The sequence below is a fragment of the Arachis ipaensis genome, chromosome B7, assembly GCF_059453495.1.
Source record: "Arachis ipaensis isolate K30076 ecotype BB chromosome B7, ASM5945349v1, whole genome shotgun sequence".
Taxonomy (NCBI): Eukaryota; Viridiplantae; Streptophyta; class Magnoliopsida; order Fabales; family Fabaceae; genus Arachis; species Arachis ipaensis.
This window is the reverse complement of record NC_142442.1, coordinates 127,377,389-127,397,515: the sequence shown is the minus strand read 5'-3', so window position 1 is coordinate 127,397,515 and position 20,127 is coordinate 127,377,389. Positions and strand designations below refer to the sequence as shown.

The 20,127-nt window shown below is 33.3% G+C and overlaps 2 pseudogenes; both read right to left on the bottom strand.

Annotated features, from left to right (window-relative positions):
• Positions 1-288: 288 nt before the first annotated feature.
• LOC148554070 (uncharacterized) lies at positions 289-1,516 on the bottom strand (annotated as a pseudogene).
• Positions 1,517-13,271: 11,755 nt separating this feature from the next.
• LOC148554069 (pentatricopeptide repeat-containing protein At2g17033 pseudogene) lies at positions 13,272-14,129 on the bottom strand (annotated as a pseudogene).
• Positions 14,130-20,127: the final 5,998 nt, after the last annotated feature.

Genomic DNA, 20,127 nt, shown 5'->3' with positions numbered 1-20,127 from the left:
CCACATATATCAGTATGTATCAGTTCTAAGACATCTTTAGCTCTCTCGGCACCCAATTTTCCTTCGTTTGTCCTTTTCCCTTTATGCACTCAATGTAGACTTCAAAGTCCGCCAAATTTAGGGGTCCAAGAATTTCATCCGACATGAGCCTCTGAATTCTCTGTTTAGAGATGTGACCTAGGTGTTTGTGCCATAATGATGCCGAATTCTCATTTAGTTTTCTTTGTTTTGTACCCGTTTGCAGTATTTCATTATTATAGGAATTTAAGTCAAGCTTATATAGATTATCTACCAAATTACCAAAGCCAATATTATTCGAATTATAAAAGAGACTGACTTTATTGTCTCCGAACGAACAAAAATAACCTGATTTGTCCAAACGAGAAACAGAAACCAAATTCCGTCTAAATGACGGTACATAAAATGTCTCTAATAAATCCAGGTAAAATCCACTCGTGGAACATAATCTAAAGGTTTCTATAGCTTCGACTGCAACTATATTGCCGTCTGCCACATAGATGTATCTTTCAGCATCACTTGGTGGTCGGCTCCACAGGCAACTCTGTATAGTAACACTTACATGAGTAGTAGCAACAGAATCTACCCACCAAGTATCAACAGGTGCATAACTTAAACTAGCCTCAGAACAAACGAAAGTAAGAATTATACCCTTCTTTACACGCCAGGTGGCATATTTGGTACAATCCTTCTTCATGTGTCCCACCTTCTCACAGAAGAAACAGGTTGAAACTTGATCCTGTTTCTTAGCCTTTTTCTGTTGAGAAGGCACATCCGCAGTGGTATTACGCTTTCTTTTATATTGAGAAGATGAAGCCATGTGAGCACTTTCAGTCTTATCTTGCTGTAGCCTCTCTTCTTCTTGCACACAGTGAGATATAAGCTCATTTAAGGACCAAGTGTCCTTCAGAGTGTTATAACTCACTTTGAATTGCCCAAAGTGTGCAGGAAGGGAAATCAAAATGAAATGCACGAGTAAATCTTCGGACAACTCTAACTTTAGTGCTTTCAATTTTGAAGCAAGATGAGACATTTTCATAATGTACTACCTTATGTTCCCTTTACCTTTATACCTCATGGAGACAAGTTTTCTCAAAAGACTACTTGCCTCCGCCTTTTCATTCTTAGTAAAGAATTTTTCAACATCCTTTAGGAACTGTTTGGCATCTTTTTTCTCAGTAATTGAGCCCCAAAACGCCTCAGGAATTGAGCGTTTCATGATCATAATGCTCATTCGATTGGATCTCTCCCACTTCTCTATTTTAACCTCATTGAGGTTTTCCGGAGTGGAAGTGGATTTCTCGTCTCGAAGAGCTATATCTAGATCCATACAACCGAGGACAATCTCCACGGTATCCTTCCAAACTTTAAAGTTTGAACCATTCAGCATAGGAATACTGCTAATTTGTGCAGAAACATTGGTAGCTAAAGCCATAGTTTCTGGATTAGAACAAAAGAACATGCAGTAAACATCAGTTAAATAATGGAAAAAATCCATATTGAGATATCTAGAACAACATTAATTTTCAATCTTTGAATAGAAAAATTAACTGTAAGTAATACTCTCATTACAGTAATCAAATATTGTCAAAATTCCTGTCACACATTAAGCCTTTCTTTGGACCGACTTAATGCGCACATGGAAACTTAAACTCGCAACCTATTTATTACCGCATATATTTTCTATTAATTGGCCAAACAATAACCTTTCTTTGGGTCGATTATTGACCGCATAATTAATAGAAAATAAACAAAAGTGTGCAATGCTTATTATTTGGCCAAATAATAAACTTCCTTTGGGCCGATTATTGTTCGCATAAATAATAAGCATTACTTTATTCTTAATTAGTTACCCAAATATGTATTTACCATCAATATATGTATGTAATTCGGCCAAATACAGACCTTCCTTTGAGCCGGCCAATATTCTCATGAATTACATATCACTATATTCCTAATGTTTTAAATAAATCAATTTTCACAAAAGAGGCTACTTTGGCAGCATAATGTTCAATCAATTTATTCCAAAACCAAATTTTTATAAAATAGATGGGTATACTAATCTAAATTGTTACTAGTTTCTTTATGTAACAATAAAAAAATATTTTATGTAACAAAATTAAAATGCTTAAATAGCATAAAATCAATAAACACAATATAAAATAACCATATAATATTGTGTGACCTCCTTAGTTATACACATATTTAAATATAAAAATTGCTAATATTATTGTGAAATAAAATTAAATTCATTAAATTTTTCATAAAATAAATATGTATAACACCAAAACAATAATAATAAAAAAAACTTAATCCTTAATATTCTTTAACTTTATACATATAGGCGTACAAAAATTATATATGTATAAAATCTAAATTTACATTAAATTCAAAGAGGTTAGTTTTCGATCCAAAACTAAATTCCATATATTTAACAATTTATTATCAATTGTTTTCTTCTTTATATAAAAAAAAAGGATAAATCCATGAAACAAACAATAATGAAAGGGTGCACGATCCTTATCCACACACATATGTTGCTTTACTCATGTGTCAAAGGCGCATTACATTCACATGTACAAAATACATCAACAAATAAATCAATATATAGAGAAAGCACTTTAATTTATAAAATCAATGTACACACATTAAAACAAATAACAAATTCACCGGATCCATAAAATTGAATTCGATCCAAACACAGAGCAACAACGCAAACGTGTTTTGATCCAGTGAAATTAAATTAAAAAAATTAATATTTTCGATGACTCAATTATGGAAGGTTTTGATACCACTTGTTGGAATAAATTAATTTCAATAACTCAGATTATCCATATTGAATCATAAAAAATATAACATAATGCGGAAGCGTACTTTTACTCATAAAAGTCAAAAATTGATGGAAGAATTTGGATCTTGTGGTTCTTTCGATCTTCCTCAACCAAAGCCTTCTGTATTCCTAGGCGGCTGAATTGCAACTCTTTTGATGGGAAAAGAGCGACAAAGACGGCTTTTTGGTATATTGGAGACCGAAACCCTGTAGGCCTATTTATATTTGAGTATGACACCCATTAAACCCTTAAGCCCAAATAAAATAGTATCTAAAGTCCAAAAGATAATATATCTAAAATCCAAAAAGATAATTATCTAAGGAACAAAAGATAATATCTGATTTTATTCTCATTTAATTCCAAATCAAAAGTAATAATGACTTATTCAATTAGCATTTATAACAATAAATGAGATCATTATTATATAAGTCATTTGATTTAAAATAGCATAATTTGTGATTACAATTAATATATGTATTGCCCACAAATAAATTAAAAAATTAAATAATTTCTTAACAGATATATTTTTTTACAGCAAAGGAGGTGGAATATAAAGCAGTCCAAAGGTATGAGAGTAATATTCATGTGTGCGGCAGAAATTAGGTGATTATGCAATTTCAATAAAAGAATATTAAGCTTCAATAATTTGGTTCAGTAATTTTTCATATATATATATTAAGCTTCAATTATAATTACCATTGATAAACATAATGGCAATAAACAAATCCATACAATTTCAATAAAAGAATATTAAAGCTAAGTAAGTATAACCAAAATTAGGTGATTATGCAAACAATAACAAAAATAAAAACCCTACAACAACAACTATATGTTTATTTTCTGATTCGAAGTTTGATTTCAAAATCAGTAAAAAATAGAAACATTAATTACACACAGAAAATAGATCAAACATAGAAAAACTCAAATCGACGAGAAGAGAAGGAAAATACCTTCTTACGACGAAGCAATAAGGAAAGGCGATGTGAGTTATTAGAAGCGGTAGCAGAGAGTGAGATCGAGATCAAGGTGAGTGAGATCTTTAGAGTGAAATCGAGGTGAGAGATCTTTAGAATGAAATCGAGGTGAGAGAAATCATAAGAGCTTAACAGCGAGGAGAAGATGAGAGACGGTGAGCCAGCAACGAAGAAGGTTGAAGGCTTTAGGCAGTAGACGATGGCGGCTATGGTGACGACGGCGCAAATGGAGAGGGTGTTGTGCTTCCGGTGGTGGTCACATTAGGGTTAGTGAGAAGTGTGAGGAGTATGAGGAATCTGAGGATGGTATGACTAGGATAGGGTTAGAGTAACTGAGTACCTTCCCTTTTATTTAAACTAGAGACGGATTTAGCAACCGATTAGTCTATTAACACTATTTTCGTATTTTTGTTGTCGAATCTGTTGCTAAATTTAGAAATAGCGACCAATTTAGTAACCAACATCTTTAAAACAACATTTTATAATTGGTCGCTAACTTAGCGTAGCAACCGAATTAGCAATCAACTAATTTTAGCCTATTTCTTTGTTGGTTGCTAAATTGGTCGCTAAATTAAAAATAGAGACTGATTTTGTGACCAAAGACAACATTTTTTATTTTGGTTGCTAAATCGATCGCTAAACTAAAAAATAGCGACCGATTTTAGCAACCAACTTCATTTTGGTCAAAGAAAAATATTATCATTCGTCAAATCGGTCGCTGAATGAAACCTAGCGACCGATTTTGCGATCAACATTTTTTTGGTCCTCGAAATCTTATACCGGTCGCTAAATCAGTCGTTAAGACCAACTTTTTCAGTCGCTATTATGGTATTTTCTCGTAGTGCTTCTTGCACGCATAAGAGAAGCTGTTGCCATCAACTCGGACCTGACGGAGAAGTTAGAGCAGCTAGATCGTTTGCGAGAGCTTATGGAGGTGTACAACCAGCAGATGCGTGTTGGAGCCAGCAGCGCTGCTGGTATCAGCGGCAATGCTGCTAGTGGGGCACCGACATCAACACCTACTCCTCGCCTCAGCAGGGGGATCCCGACGACGATGACAACAGTTACCGAGATCTGTAGGGTTGAGGGTTTCAATTTTTTTTATGTCTACTTCATTGTATTCTGTTTCTGTGACATTTTATTATATTCAGACCATTTAATTTGTTAATTTCTAGTAATTTTAGATTTCTACTAACAATTTCGTTAAGAAGAGTTTTAATTTGACTACTAATTGTGGCTTAACTGTACCAAAAAAAACTACTGTAGGATTTACCGACGAAAAAATCGGACGGTAACTTGGCCCCTAAACATGTGATATGGTGCCAAAGTTACTATCGGATTAATCCGACAGTAATCAGGAACTCAGTCTCGACAAATTCACTGGTCTCGACAAATTCATTGGTCTCGACAAATTCACTGTAAAAACCAACGAAAAATTCGTCGGTAGTTAGCGTCGAACGAAAATAATCCACCAGTAAATAATTTCTGGCGCCATTTATACCGTCAATTCCACGATGACGTTAATCCGACGATACACTAATTACTGATAGATTTATTTGATGAATCCAACAGTAACTTCGACAATACTCAACGTTTTTCTTATAGTGCAATCCGATGAGCACAATGCAAATCGGATCGAAATTTGAGTCATATATGATCCTATCCAATCTGTGTGATACTCTAGTAGGAGGAATGGAGCAGCGGCATCAGAGACATGAGGGGGAGATGGCCTGCATCATCACATAGTTCGACGAGATGAGCCACTAGTTGAATCATTGGTAGCATTGTCCTTTTATAAGAATTGCAGTAATGCCTAGCTTAGTTCCTAAAATTTTCAACGCTGATCAAACATTCAGAAAATATCAAATTGGTCCCTAAATTTATAAACAATTTTGTTAGATAATCAACAAAAATTTAGCCAATAATAAGTCAGCAAATATTTTTGAACTGCACTTCATTTTAATTAATTGTTATTAATTAGTAATTATTTAAATTTTATTTAAAAAAATTATTAATTATTAATTACAGTTTTTTAAAGTTAGCTGGTTAAGAGTGTTTATCTATACTATATTTCTATTTACAAATCATGAATTTTTTTCTAATTCAATTGCCATTAGCACACTTGACATAAAACATTAAAATGTCAGCATAACATTCCTAATAATGTGATATGGCTAAAACTTTAAATTTTTATTAATTAAATTTGTTTTAGTCTCTTTACTAATATAAAATTAATTAAATAAAATGAATTAAATTAATTAATTTAGAAAACCTATTTTAGGCTTAGTGAGAATTAAAATATTCAAGAATTAAATTGTACATTACTTCTATAATAATTGGTCCTTTTTTATCTCGTGTTCAGAAACAAGCGTAAACATGGATATCATCTGTGATGTAGTTGATTGTTTTAGACATTGCGGATTGGTGTAGAAACATTTAGTCAGATTCTCGGTATTTGGACAAACTCTTTCCTTGATGATGAGTCCAACTTTATATTGGCACGTTTAGATTTTTGTATTGCAAGTTACCATGCATGTTTTCCAATATGCCCAATTCAATACAAGGCATGAAAGCATCATGATGAGACAAATTGTAGACAAAATCTAAGACTAACGATATTTGCAAACAAACCATTGGAATTGTATCCTCCTATTTATGGAGTATTTTTGTTCTTCCAAATTTAAAAATTATCCGAAATAAAAGGTAAAGATTAGATTGGAGATACTATATATTTTAAGGTTGTGAAAATCGGTAGAGTAATTAGTTTACTGATTTAATAGTTTGATCGAAGTTCGACCGGAATTTAACCGATTTAATTAAATATTAAATAAAATTAAAAATTAAATATATAATTTTAAATATTTAAAAAAATCATCAATCAATAAAATTATTTTAAAAAATTTAATAAAACACCATTAACTATCATTTAATAGAATTTAAGAGAAGTAAAACACTATAACAAAATTATTTCAGATTCATTGAAATCAATCATCACTACAAAAAAAAAGTCTATGGTCACGGTGAAATAGCTAGTGAAAAGGGTGATCATAGGTCTATGATCACGGTTTTTGACCTATGGTCACGGTTTTTTCGCCGTGACCTATTCTTTTGTGGCCATAGATTTATGGTCACGGTTTCTATGGTCACGATTGTAATGTTTAAATTCTGGCACTTTAGGCCATGTTTTTTTACCGTGACCATAGGTTAATCTATGGTCACGCGATAAAATCGTGACCATAGCCTTATCTATGGTCACGGTTTTTACCGTGACCATAGCCTCTATGGTCACTCATTCCCAAAATCGTGGCTATAGCCTTATTTATGGTCACGGTTTTGGCCGTGACCAAAGCCTTTATGGTCACCCCACCAAAAACCGTGATCATAGCCTTATCTATGGTCACGGTTTTCACCATGACCAAAGCCTCAATGGTCACCCTACAAAAAATCGTGACCATAGCCTTAGCTATGGTCACAGTTTTGGCCGTGACCATAGCCCCTATGGTCATCCCCTCATTAAACTGTGACCATAGCCTTCTCTATGGTTACCCCTCCCCAAAACCGTAACCATAGCCAGGGATGGACCCATGCTTATAGAAGAGGGGGCATTTGCCCCCACAATTTTTTAAAAAAAAAAAACTAATACTTACACGGGTATATATATATATATATATATATATATATATATATATATATCTTAAAATAAAATATAAATAATTTTTTTGTATTTTATGTTAAAAAAATATTTTATTAAATTTAATTTAGTATAAAAAATAAATAAATAAACTCAAAAAATAGTAATAATTAACTTTATTATATTAGTTAATTAATTAATAATTAAATTAAAATTTAGTTTTTTAATTAAATATCACTTAAATTATTAGTAATTTTCTAAAAATTATTTAAGATAAAAAAATATATTATCTATATGTTAATATATTGTAATTATTTTAGTTAAAAAATTTATTTATACCATAAAAACTATAATAAGTAGATTTGATAATTAAATACGAAATAATAAAAAGTAAAATAATTATTTAAAAATATATAAAAAATAATATTTAGTCATGTTTAAAAAAAGTCATTATAAATTATTTTTTTTTATTATTTTGAATATTATACTGTGTGTATGAAATTATATTTTTATTATTTTAAATATTATAATAAGTGATTGTATATATATTTTTAGTTCTTATCAATATGTATAGATAGTTTTCATTTAAAATTTTAAATATGTTTAAACTAATTTGGATTGGTCAAGTGATAGCTTAGTTGTCCGCTTAAATAAGTATTGAAGGTTCAAATTCTATCTCGTATGTGTAACAATTCATTGTCGGTGAAACTTAAATTCACAAGGAATTAGTCCTTAACTTATTGAGTATCGTAAAAAGTCAAAAAAAAAAAAAAACTATTTGTACCTAAATTTTATTATATTTTTGCCCCCACTGCTAAATTTTTCTGGGTCCGTCACTGACCATAGCCCCTATGGTCACCCCTCCTTAAACTGTAACCATAGCCTTATCTATGGTCACGGTTTTTTGTCGTTACCATAGCCTCCATGGTCACCCCACCTTAACCGTGACCATAGCTTATGTATGGTCACTCTATTTTTAAATGGTGACCATAGCCTGTTTTATATTATGAGATTTATTTTTTTAAAAGCATAATCACATCCCAAAATGATGATAATCACAAAATAAATTTAAGAATGAGAAATTTGATAAATCCAAATTATAAAAGTTTCATTAAAAACTAGATATCTATTACAACACTAATCAAAATAGGGTGTAATTTATCCATTACATGTAATATCGGATAAAGTCTCTTATCAAAAAGTAAAGAACATATCAAAATAATACATTTAGATAACCAAACTCATTATAAGACTCATCCCATCTTATACACGGTGCCACAACAACTAGTCAACTCCTTTTGTCTTTACCAGTCCAAAAAAAATTATCCTGTATACAAAACAAAACAAAAAATTAGAGAAGGTAAAAAATATTCAAGATTAGATAAACAGAATAATCAATTAACAAATATTAATCCTGAATTAATATAAAATACAAAATCATTTCTATTTTAAACTTTCTGGAAATAATCAGTTTTAAAATGAGACATAATCAAGCATGTTATGGGATATCAAATTATTCTTTTAAATATCATGTTGAGAGATTATTTTTGATAAATTTCTTGTTTGACTAATCATTCTGGATAGATTTAACTTCTAAATTGGTTCCAAGGTCAGACACTTAGGTCTCCTAAGTATATGCAGTCATAAATCTTAAACACTGGACTCATTTTTATGCTTACCCAGTTTGTGTAGACAATCACCATCAATCTACTAATAGGAATAGGAAATAAGGAAATTCTTGTGATCATTATCGATTTAAGCCAGCCGCTATGATTTTCTTTTTCATGCATGATTACTTATACTTGATGTACAATACAGTTGTGCTATTGTTTTAAATTCAATTCTTCACATAATAAGTGTTTTACTTCTAAATTGGGTTTGACAGGGGTGACAGGTGAAAGATTTTGTCCCCAAAGAAAAAGCCCAATCGACGATTCGATGAAATACGATGCTAATATTTTTCACCTGCAAATATGAGTGTCTTGCTCTGCAAGTTCTTCAGACCTTCAGTGAGATCCTGCCTTCTGCAAGTTCATGTAAAAGGAATTATAATTTGCTAAGTTTTCTGTCAGTCATAATAATATATTGAAAATCTTTTGATATCTTTTAATTTACTACACATGCTACATTATAAATGTATTACATTGGAGGCAACAACAAAAAGCAAAGGAAAAACATCACTTGTTCGTACACATTAATTGCTTGAAGAAAACGCTTAACATTCAAGCTTTGCCTTTTATCCAGAAGCTGTAATTATATTTCAAAGAGGATCCACATGTCAGGATTGTACAAAGATTAATAAAAATTGAAAACACAGAAATTTTCACTGCGAATTAGTCATAAAGATTCACATTTGAGAACAAGGAAATCTGTTACTTGACTAAATTTAAATCAGAGTGAGGTCAGATGTTTCAAAAAAAACAACTTTAAAAAACAGAAAAGAGAAAATAAAAATAGCCTAAAAAGATGCATTGAAATCTAAGATATTAAAGATAAAGAGAATATACTGGCTTTAGAAATATAACCTAATCAAAGCGCCAATTATCATTGGCAAAGCACACAACCGAAAAACCCTACAATGCTCAACTGCATCAGCAATCCAGCCACTGAATAGACTTCCAATTAACGCACCAACAAGACATATGCTCACCACCAAACCTTCATTCAAAACCACACAACAATAAATAAACAAATCAAACCATATCAAATTATTTGAAACTTTTAAGAATGCATCAAATTAAGCATGGTATTGGAATTTTTAGTTTCACCTTCTACCAAGGTATTTCCCCTGAAGCCAAGATCTATGCTTTCAAGTGGTTCATTAACTACTTTGGATAAAACAAAAAACAGAGACCATAGCCCCTTTTACGTCACCCTTTTTGAAAAATCGTGATCATAACCTTTTTTTATCACTGTAAAAAATCGTGACCATAGACACCTTTAGGTCACCTCCCAAAATCGTGACCATAGACACCTTTAGGTCACCTCCCAAAACCGTGACCATAGACCCTTTTAGGTCACCATTTTTTGAAAAATCGTGACCATAGCCCCTTTTTGGTCACTATAAAAAACCGTAACCATAGACCCCTTTAGGTCACCCCCAAAACCGTGACCATAGACCCTTTTAGGCCACCTCCCAAAATCGTGACCATAGACCCTTTTAGGTCACTCTTTTTTGAAAAACCGTGACCATAGACCCTTTTTGATCACTGTAAAAAACCGTGACCATAGACCCCTTTAAGTCACCTCTCAAAACCATGACCATAGACCTTTTTAGGCCACCCTTTTTTAAAAAATCGTGACCATAGGTATTCTATGGTCACCCTTTAAAAAAAAAACCGTGACCTAAGCTTTTTTTTGTCACCCAAAAATACCATGACTATAGAGAGTCTATGATCACAATTTTTATTGTAACCAAAAAAATCGTAGCCATAAACCCAAAATATTGTAGTGCATCAACAATTATTCCAATAATTTCATAACAATTATAGAAATAAAAAACGTAACAAACATAACACACTCAAGTTTGTGTGACCTACTAGAAGTGATCCATTGAGTGAAAAGTCCAAAAAAAACCATGAAGGTCTTGATTTACTGAGATGTCAATATATGACAAAGTTTAGAATATCTTTCCATATTTTGGATCATATTTTTGCTATGAGGTCTTTTCTGAGTATTTTTTCTGAAGCTGTCTTAGGAACACCGTTGATGAATGTCACCCTTCGCAATCTTTTGAATGGTGCAACTTGCAATGCACACATTCCAACCATTCAGATAGGATCAATTATGTTTATCAAACACTGATTAGCAATAATAATGTTTATGTTAATTAATCTAATTAGCAATAAACTTCTGAACATCTTGTTCAGTGAGTGAAGTGTTGGGTGAACGAACAACAAAGGCAATTGAAACCTCACTAGCCTCGTCATCCGGATATCTAAACACAAATTAAACTAATAATTAATTAACCCAATTATTAGCATAATAATTAAATATTAATTGTACTTATGGGATGACAACAGCATCTAATATTTGAGGGTGAGAAACGAGAAGTCCTTCAAGTTCTGCTGGTGCATATTAATATTAACAAAGTTAATTACCATAATAATGAATCACAAACATCTATTTAATATCACCAATAATTTCATTATCTATAGTTAATGTGATGGTTATGTACCTAAAGACCTTTATACTTGATGAGTTCTTTGAGATCGAGCAAATTGACCAACGATGGAGGAATCCAACCGACCGCGCTTCGATTTGTAAGTCCACAACGAGAAAGACAAAGACAAAGACGTAGACGAAGACGAAGATGAAGACAATTTAGAGAAGAAGCCCACAAAGAAGCCTGCAACTCTAAAGGCGACGACGTGGAGGAGAAGAGGATCGACGGCCAAGAGCTTCGAGCCGACTCTCTGTTGTCATTTTTCACGGCAAGGCACCCTCTGACTGACGGGAAGAGTTCAGCGACGGCGAAGGTGGTGGCTACTGCTGCTGGTGGCTGAGATAGAGGGGCTGTTGGCTGAGAGAAAAAGAGGGGTAGTGGGTTAGCTGGTTAGGATTTTGTGGGAGACAGGAGTATTTATATACTCAATTTTTTTTTTTAAAATGATAATTTTGAAAATTGTTAAAAAACCATCCGATTCTACCGGTTCTTCAGTGTATCGCCGGTTTGACTGGTTTTTTATTGATTTTTGTCAACCGGTGTTTTACATCAACCGAACCAGCTATAGAACTAGTTTTCGGTTAATCCAGTTGAACTGGTTGGTCCAATTCGATTTTAGAACACTGATATATTTTTCTATTTCGAGTTTTTAGTATCTTGAATTTGTCATTTTTAATAATGGAAAGTGTATTTACAAGGATTCTGATATTTAAATTAGTATAGATTATAAGAAAAACTAAAATAGAGATTATATCTGAGTTCGTGTATTTAGATTAGTGCATATATTATGAGCATATGGTATTATAAGCTCCTCTCCTTATGTCATTCTAAGAGCTATGAGACGCGTTTTAAATTTAGTTGATTTAAAAAAATAAGTTTTTTTCCATAAATAATTTGATACTTTGTTGTGATATCATATGTTGAGTCATATTTTTATAGATAAATAAATAGTAATAAATTTAGCTATCTTATGCCTTTTTTAAATTTACAAATAAATTTTTTTTTATTAAAAATATAAAAAATTTAAATTTTAATACATTTATTTTGTATTTATTAAATAAAAAATTTAAAATTTTCACTAATAATAAGTTTATGATACTAATATTGCAATCTCTTTTTCTTAAGAGGGAATAATAGTTATAATGTAATCATTAAACTTATAAAATAAGTTATTAGGTATTATGTAAATGGATGAGAAATTACTATTATTTTTGTAATATTTATAGATTTTTTTTTTAAAATTCGAAATAATCATCGAAATCAATTTTTTTTCTTACATATTCTTAAACCTGATTCTTAGTAATAATGAGATGAAAAAAAATTCTATAATAGCTCCATACATAAATTTATTATTGTATAAAAATAAAAAGAGTTAAATTTCAAAGTGGTCTTTGAACTTGCAATCGAGCCTCACGGTCGTCCCTAAACATACAATGGCCTCAATATTGTCCTTGAATTTAACAAAGGTGACTCACGGTCGTCCCTGAAGCATTTTTCGGAGAATATTCCTTAACGGCGTGATGACGTGTACTGAGAGATGCCACGGTGGATAGGTGACGTGACTGTTATCGTTATTTGACTCAATTTAGTCCCTGAAGTGGTTTATAACCCTAGTCCCCAATTTGAGTTCCATCTGTGTCCACCATTAGAAGTCACTCTCTTTCTTCTTCTCTGCTCTTCTTCTTCTTCTTCTTCTTCTTCTTCTTCTTCTTCTTCTTCTTCTTCTTCTTCTTCTTCTTCTTCTTCAACCAAAGCAGCATAATCAAATAGGAAGAACCCAAATAACATCCATGCAAATTCAATTTAGCCTCCGATAAATCCCACACTATTACCTCTCACACAAGAATCCAGTAACTCCTTAAGTCCGGAAACCATTTTCACTGTCGATTACCTCCTGAATGAGTTGCCATTGTCGATTGAGGAGTTGAATAAGATGTCTAAGCTTCTCATCTTCTTAAGTCAAGAAACTATTTTCATGTGCTCACCTTGAGTGCCAAAAGTTGAAAGAACCATATTGGCGCAAATAGTGTCAATCTCAAAGCCACCTCACTTCATTTGATCCACAACTCTCTGCAAATCATGGAACAACCCCAACCTCCCATAACCATAAATAATGGACTTCAACTCAAAAGCTGAAGGGTCAATTGCTCCACCATTGCCTCTCAAATCCTCAGCCAAATCCTCGGCTTCATGAGGCCTATCATTGCACACAAACCACTAACCATATACTCAAAAGCCCTACATTTTATGTAAACAGAGGAAGAACTACGAAAAAGCTGGTTCATGTAACAATAAGCAACATCAAAACCTTTCGGTGAGCCTCGCTTGGAGTGTGACTCAAGCAATTTATAGTAGAAAAGAGCAAGCTCTCTGTTTTGAGATTCAAGCTTGGAAGTGGCCTCAAAGACCAGAGCTTTAGCTTTCTCAGAATGACCCAATTGATCAAGAAGCGCTGCAGGGTCAGAAACAATGATGGGGTTTCAAGTGAACTAGGGAGCTTGGGCGATACATGAATAAAATTGCGAATTTTTGGGGAATTAGAAAATGAAAAAAGAAGAAAATGGTTTAGGGTTTACAACACTTACAAAGAGAGCGAGAGAAGAAAGGTGAGAAAAAGAGGAGGAAAGAGATAGAAGATGACAAAATAGTGTCTTCTAATAGTGGAAGAAGAAGAAGGAGAAGGAGATGTGGTTGAAGGAGATGTGGCGGAGAAGAAGAAGAAGGAGAGCAGAGAAGAAGACAGAGAGTGACTTCTAATAGTGGACACAGATGGAACTCAAATTGTTGACTATGGTTATAAACTACTTCAGGGACTAAATTGAGTCAAATAACGATAACAGCCACGTCATCTATCCAGGCGTCTCTCAGTACACGTCATCACGCTGTTAAAGAATATTCTCCGAAAAATGCTTCAGGGACAATATTGAGGTCATTGCAAGTTTAGGGACGACCATGAGACTCGATTACAAGTTCAGGGACTACTTTAAAATTTAGCTCAAATAAAAAAGTACAATAACATAAGTTCGTTCGTCAAACGTTCTCTATTAAAAGATATATAAAGTTACATTTTTACTTAAAAATGGGTTCTAATTAATTAATTGGATAATGGACTCTCTTCGCATTAGTAATTGTGAAATTATTCATAGTTATCAGAATTGAATTGATAATCAGTCAAATTATTGATTTATTAATTTATTAGTTCAACTAATAAATTATAGGTTGAACTGATAGAACCAATTTTATGTAAATAAAAAATAAAAAATAATCAATAAAATTTATATAAACATCCACAAATAGTAATCCTTTAAACAATATATATGTATATCTCTAAAAAAAATAGTATCAATCAATAACTAACATTTTCACAAGGTATAAAACAGCAACGGCATAAAATAAATCAATCTTAAACATCATCTATCAACTTAAACAGTAACAATCATGAGAAAAACAACCATAATTATTAAAATAATTGGAATCAGAATCATGAATCAACAAACTGAAAGAGTTAAAGAACATTGTAATTAGTAATACCCTCATAACAAACAAAGAAATAAATTAAGTTTTCAAACCCTAAAATTATTTATTTTCCAAAACCGGACCGGACCGAAAATTGTAGCTACCAAATTCACGAACAAACAGTTTAAAGCAACAAATTCTGTACTAGTTTCATTTTAATTTTATTTTAGATTCTACAAAATATTACATCAATATTCATGGACTATATATCATAAATAATAATTTAAAATTAAATATAAAATTTATTATTTTAATATTTAGTCTCAATTCAATTTAAAATTTTATATTATCTTTAATTATTCTATTAAAGTAGTTATATAAGTAAAATGATTTTATTAATTTTTGATCAATGTGATAACGTCTGTAATCTTTAAGGTGAGATTAGTTTTATTTTATCTATCAATTATAATATATTTTAATTCTAAATAAGTTCACTTCTCAAAAATATCAAAAGTAAAACTCTAAAAATATTCGATTAGCTAGAGTTGTTTTTATGGAAAAAAAATCAATTAAACATGTTATGATAAAAATATTTAAAGTTATCTTATTTTAATTTTTTAATTATTTTTATTTTATTATATACTTTTTATTACTAAAATAATTAAATAATAATATAAAATATGATGAGGTATAATTATATATATTAAGTTAAATAAAATAATTTATTACTTTTTTTTTTACCAAAGATAAAGAGACTCGAACTTGCAACTTCTTAGGTGAGTATAAGGAGCAAGGTTGCAAGAATCGGACCTGTCAATAAACCGGTGAAGTGACTGGTTTACTAATTCATAGGTTCAACTGGGTTCAACCGGGTTCAATCGGTTTAATTAAATATTAAAAAAATTATTAAAAATTTAGTATATAAGCACATTAAACACAACACGAGTTCCATAATGCATTGAAGTGGAAATTATCCAATAGCTATTAAATGTACAATGTAAGACCTAAAACCTTTGAAAAAGGGCTATCATTAGCTGATTTCAAATTCAGTATTTCTGTAGCTTTAATTTCAAAAATTATCTTATTAAAGATAATTAGAGCAAGTTTTGATTTATTGAATTTGAAATAAGTTATAGTTATTATCTAATTTTATAATTATTGGATTATTTTTTATATTTAAATTATAAAGTTGGCAGTTATGAAATAATAAGAAATTTATATGATTTGGATTGAATAATTAATATTTTAAATATTACTACTACTATTTTGGAAAAATAGAGAAAATAATTATATTATTCCTAATTTTTAGATTTGGGCATTTCATTGGAAATAATTTGTGAAAATGAGGATCAAATGGTATTTTCTATATATATAATTAGTGTTGGATTTAATTTAAGTTTCAATTATTATATTATACCCAATTTTATTTGAAATTACCAAATTACCCCTAAACCTAATTTTGCCTAAACCCTAACCTAGCTACCCTTTTTCCCCCTGAGCCCAGCAGCTATAGCACGCACAGTTTTCTTTTGTTCTTTCTTCATGAAAGAAAGGAACAGAAGCAAAAGAAAAACGAAATAGAGGGGAGAAGAGGGAGGCGGCGCGGTGGGTGCCACTACCACCGTCGCCGCCGTCGCTGACTGAGGGGAGGGGAGCTCTGAACGAGAAGAGAGAGCTCGCGAGACAGGGAGAGATGGACCCGCGCCTGGCCGTCGACCCACGTCTCGCCGCCATGCCACTGTCTCGGTGCCGCCGTCATTCAGTCTATTAGCGAGCCGCTGCCAGAATCGTGCGAGGAGGAGCGTCGCCGTCCTATGGAGCCGTGTCGTTGCCGCTCAGTCCACTGCCAGAGACAGACGCGAAGAGGGAGCGGGAGTCTCGAAGCCAGCTGTGTCCTCACCGCCGCAGGGGAAACCGTCGCCGTTCCCTGAAGCCCGTGTCGCCGTCGAGTCTAGATGAAAGGAGAGACCGGGCCTGAGCCTCGACGAGCTGGGAAGAACCAGCGCCACTGCTGCGCCGTCGTCGTGGACTGTGGACACCACCGCCTCCGTCGGAACGGCCATCGCCACTGCCACCATCTGAGCTCGCCGTTGCTGGTGATGGTTAGTTGAACCGCAGTCAGGAGAGGGTTCAGATCCGCCACTGCCGGAGCTTCTAGCCGAGCCTCAACCGCCGGGAATGCCGCTGCCGCCACCGAGCTCCACTGCCGGTAAGGCTTTTAAGTTGAGTTTCCCTTCTGTTGAGTTTTCTGGAACTTCATTGTCGCTGCGTGTGGTTCAGATCGCCACTGCTGCTTGGGGCTGACTGCCGGGTTGCCGCCGAACCGGTTCGGAGACCGCCGCTATTTCGGTTCAACCGTTCTTTCTTCGGTTCGGTAAGCGTTTCGATTTGAAAGCCCTTTTGTTACTGTTCTGTTATCATACGCTGAGGTTTGTGGCGTTAATTGCTATAATGCAGTATGCAGATGTTATGAATTATTCTAGGTTCAATGAAGTAAAATAAAACTCAAAAACAAACAAAACTAAATAAAATTATAATTGGAAAAGGAGCGATCATACCATGGTGGGTTGTCTCCCACCTAGCACTTTTAGTTAAAGTCCTTAAGTTGGACATTTGGTGAGCTCCTTGTCATGGCGGCTTGTGCTTGAACTCATCCAGGAATCTCTACCAATGTTTGTAATTCCAATGGCCTCCGGGATCCCAAACTAGGCGCAGAAAGCCTTCAAGCAAGGTAAAGCAAGTGACAAGGCCCCAAGAGTGTTGATTTCTAGACTGAATTCTGGGGTCCAGACCTTGCCTTTGCACCCGTCTTCTTGTTGACCATCTTTGTTCCAACCGGGTGGTAAGCAATCTGAATTCTCACTGAGGCATCCAAACAGCTTCCTAGACCTATACAATTTAGTATTCTTCCAACCATGATACTTCAGTTTGGAGCATGCAACCATATTGAACCTTGCATGACAACTCTTACCACTAACCATCTCCCTCTTACTCTTATAGCCACAAAGAGCTCTAAGTTGACCATCTGTCTCAAGTAAACCATATTCAAGTGAGATGAGAAAGCTAAGGGATATGAATTTTACCTACTTGAATGTTGTGAAGGATGATGGTGACTTAGGCAGAGAGGTCTCCAATAACTTTGGCAAGGTGATTTCAAGCTCCACTCCCTTGTGCTCTTTGACAACTTCCACCTCTTTGCAAACTTCTTCAATTTCAACCTCTTCCTCTTGGTAGCTTTCTTCCAATTCAATCTCTTCTTTATTACTTACCAAGGGCATGGGAGGTTGAGCTTCTTCTTCTTTAATTTCCATCTCTTGATCAACCTCTTCAAAGTCTTTAGCTATGATATACCTTGGAGGTTGTACACCCTCTTTGGCATCAAATTCAAATGTCTTGGAAGGAGGTTCTATGACTGGACTTTTCCATGGAGGTTCTGTATCTCCTAAGTCTTCAACCACTTCCTCCTCTTTAACTATTATGGTTTTCTCCACTTGTTCCAATACAAAGCCATGTTCCTCATTGTCCACCGAAGTTTCTAGTGTCTCCTTCATGCTACGCTCTTCTTTTGATTCTCCACATGTAGCCATGGGAGTACTTTGAGTGTTCAGATGTTGGAAAGCTAATTTATTCACTACCTCGGTTAAGGTAGTCGCGAGTTCCAGTACACCTCTTTGCATCTTTGCTTGTCCTTGAAGAAGAACTCGAAGGGTGTCATCCATTGGAGATTGTGGTGGATATGAGGGTTCATTGGTTGGGAGAGAGGGCTCATAATACGGAGGTGGTTCATCTTGATAATGATAAGGAGATGGTATATATTGAGGTGGTGGTTCATGAGAGTAATTGTGTTGGAATGGGGTGGTTCTATGTATGGTTCATTTGGCTCATAAAGTGGTTGGTATGGTGGATACGGGTTAGCGTCATATGGAGGTGAATGGTGGAAAGGGGCTTGTGAGTATGGTGGTCCAAAGCTATTTTGAGGAGGTGGTTCATTGGTATATGATGGAGCTTGCTGGTAACTACAAGGGGGTCCACCATATCTATTGTCTTGGCATGCATTGTAGGATGGTCGTTGTCCATGGTATCTTGGAAGGTGATGTTGCCAAAAGGTTGATCAGATCCTCGTGGCTCCTTCCATCTCTGATTGTTTTGACCTTGATGCATGTTCCTGTTATAATTTCCATTCCTTGCAACAGCATTGGGACCAAACTCAAAGCGATGGGGGTGAGAACTCATAATAGCAAATAAAAATTAAAAACGAAAAAAAAACAAATTTAAATTAAAAGGTTATTGAAATTTAAATTTTGAATTTGAAAATTAAATTTTGAAATTTGAATTTTAAATTTTGAAATTTGAAATTTGAAATTTGAAATTTAAATATTGAATTTTGAAATTTGATTTTTGAAATAAGATAAGATAAGATTTTGAAAAAGATATAATTTTTGAAAAAGATTTGAATTTTGAAATTTAAAACTAAGATAAGATAAGATAAAAATTTTAAAATAAAAATCTGAAATTTTTTTTTTTGCAAATTTCGAAAATTCAATAAAAATAAAGAGAAAAGATATTTTTGAATTAAATGAGGAAAGAGAAAAACAATAAAATGACACCAAACTTAAAATTTTTAGATCAAAACGAAGAAAACAACTAAGAACAACTTGAAGGTCAAGATGAACACGAAGAACAACTTGAAGATCAAGATGAACACCAAGAACAAATTTTTGAAAAATTTTTAATAACTAAATAAAAACCAATAACCTCTTAATTTACGAAAAAGCAAAAATAAAAACAAATAAACAAGCAAAAGAAAATTTTTGCATTAACCAATAATAAGGCACACGTTTGCAATTCCCCGGCAACGGCGCCATTTTGAAGAGCAGGTTTCCTATTGGTAAAGAAATTCACAAATATAATCGCGTTGTAAGTATAGCTCCTAAACCAACAGAAAATCCTTTCATACAAACGTTTTGGTTATCACAAGTAACAAACCCAATAAAATTTATAAACTGAAGTATTCAAACCTTGGGTCGTCTTCTCAAGGAATTACAGGGAGGT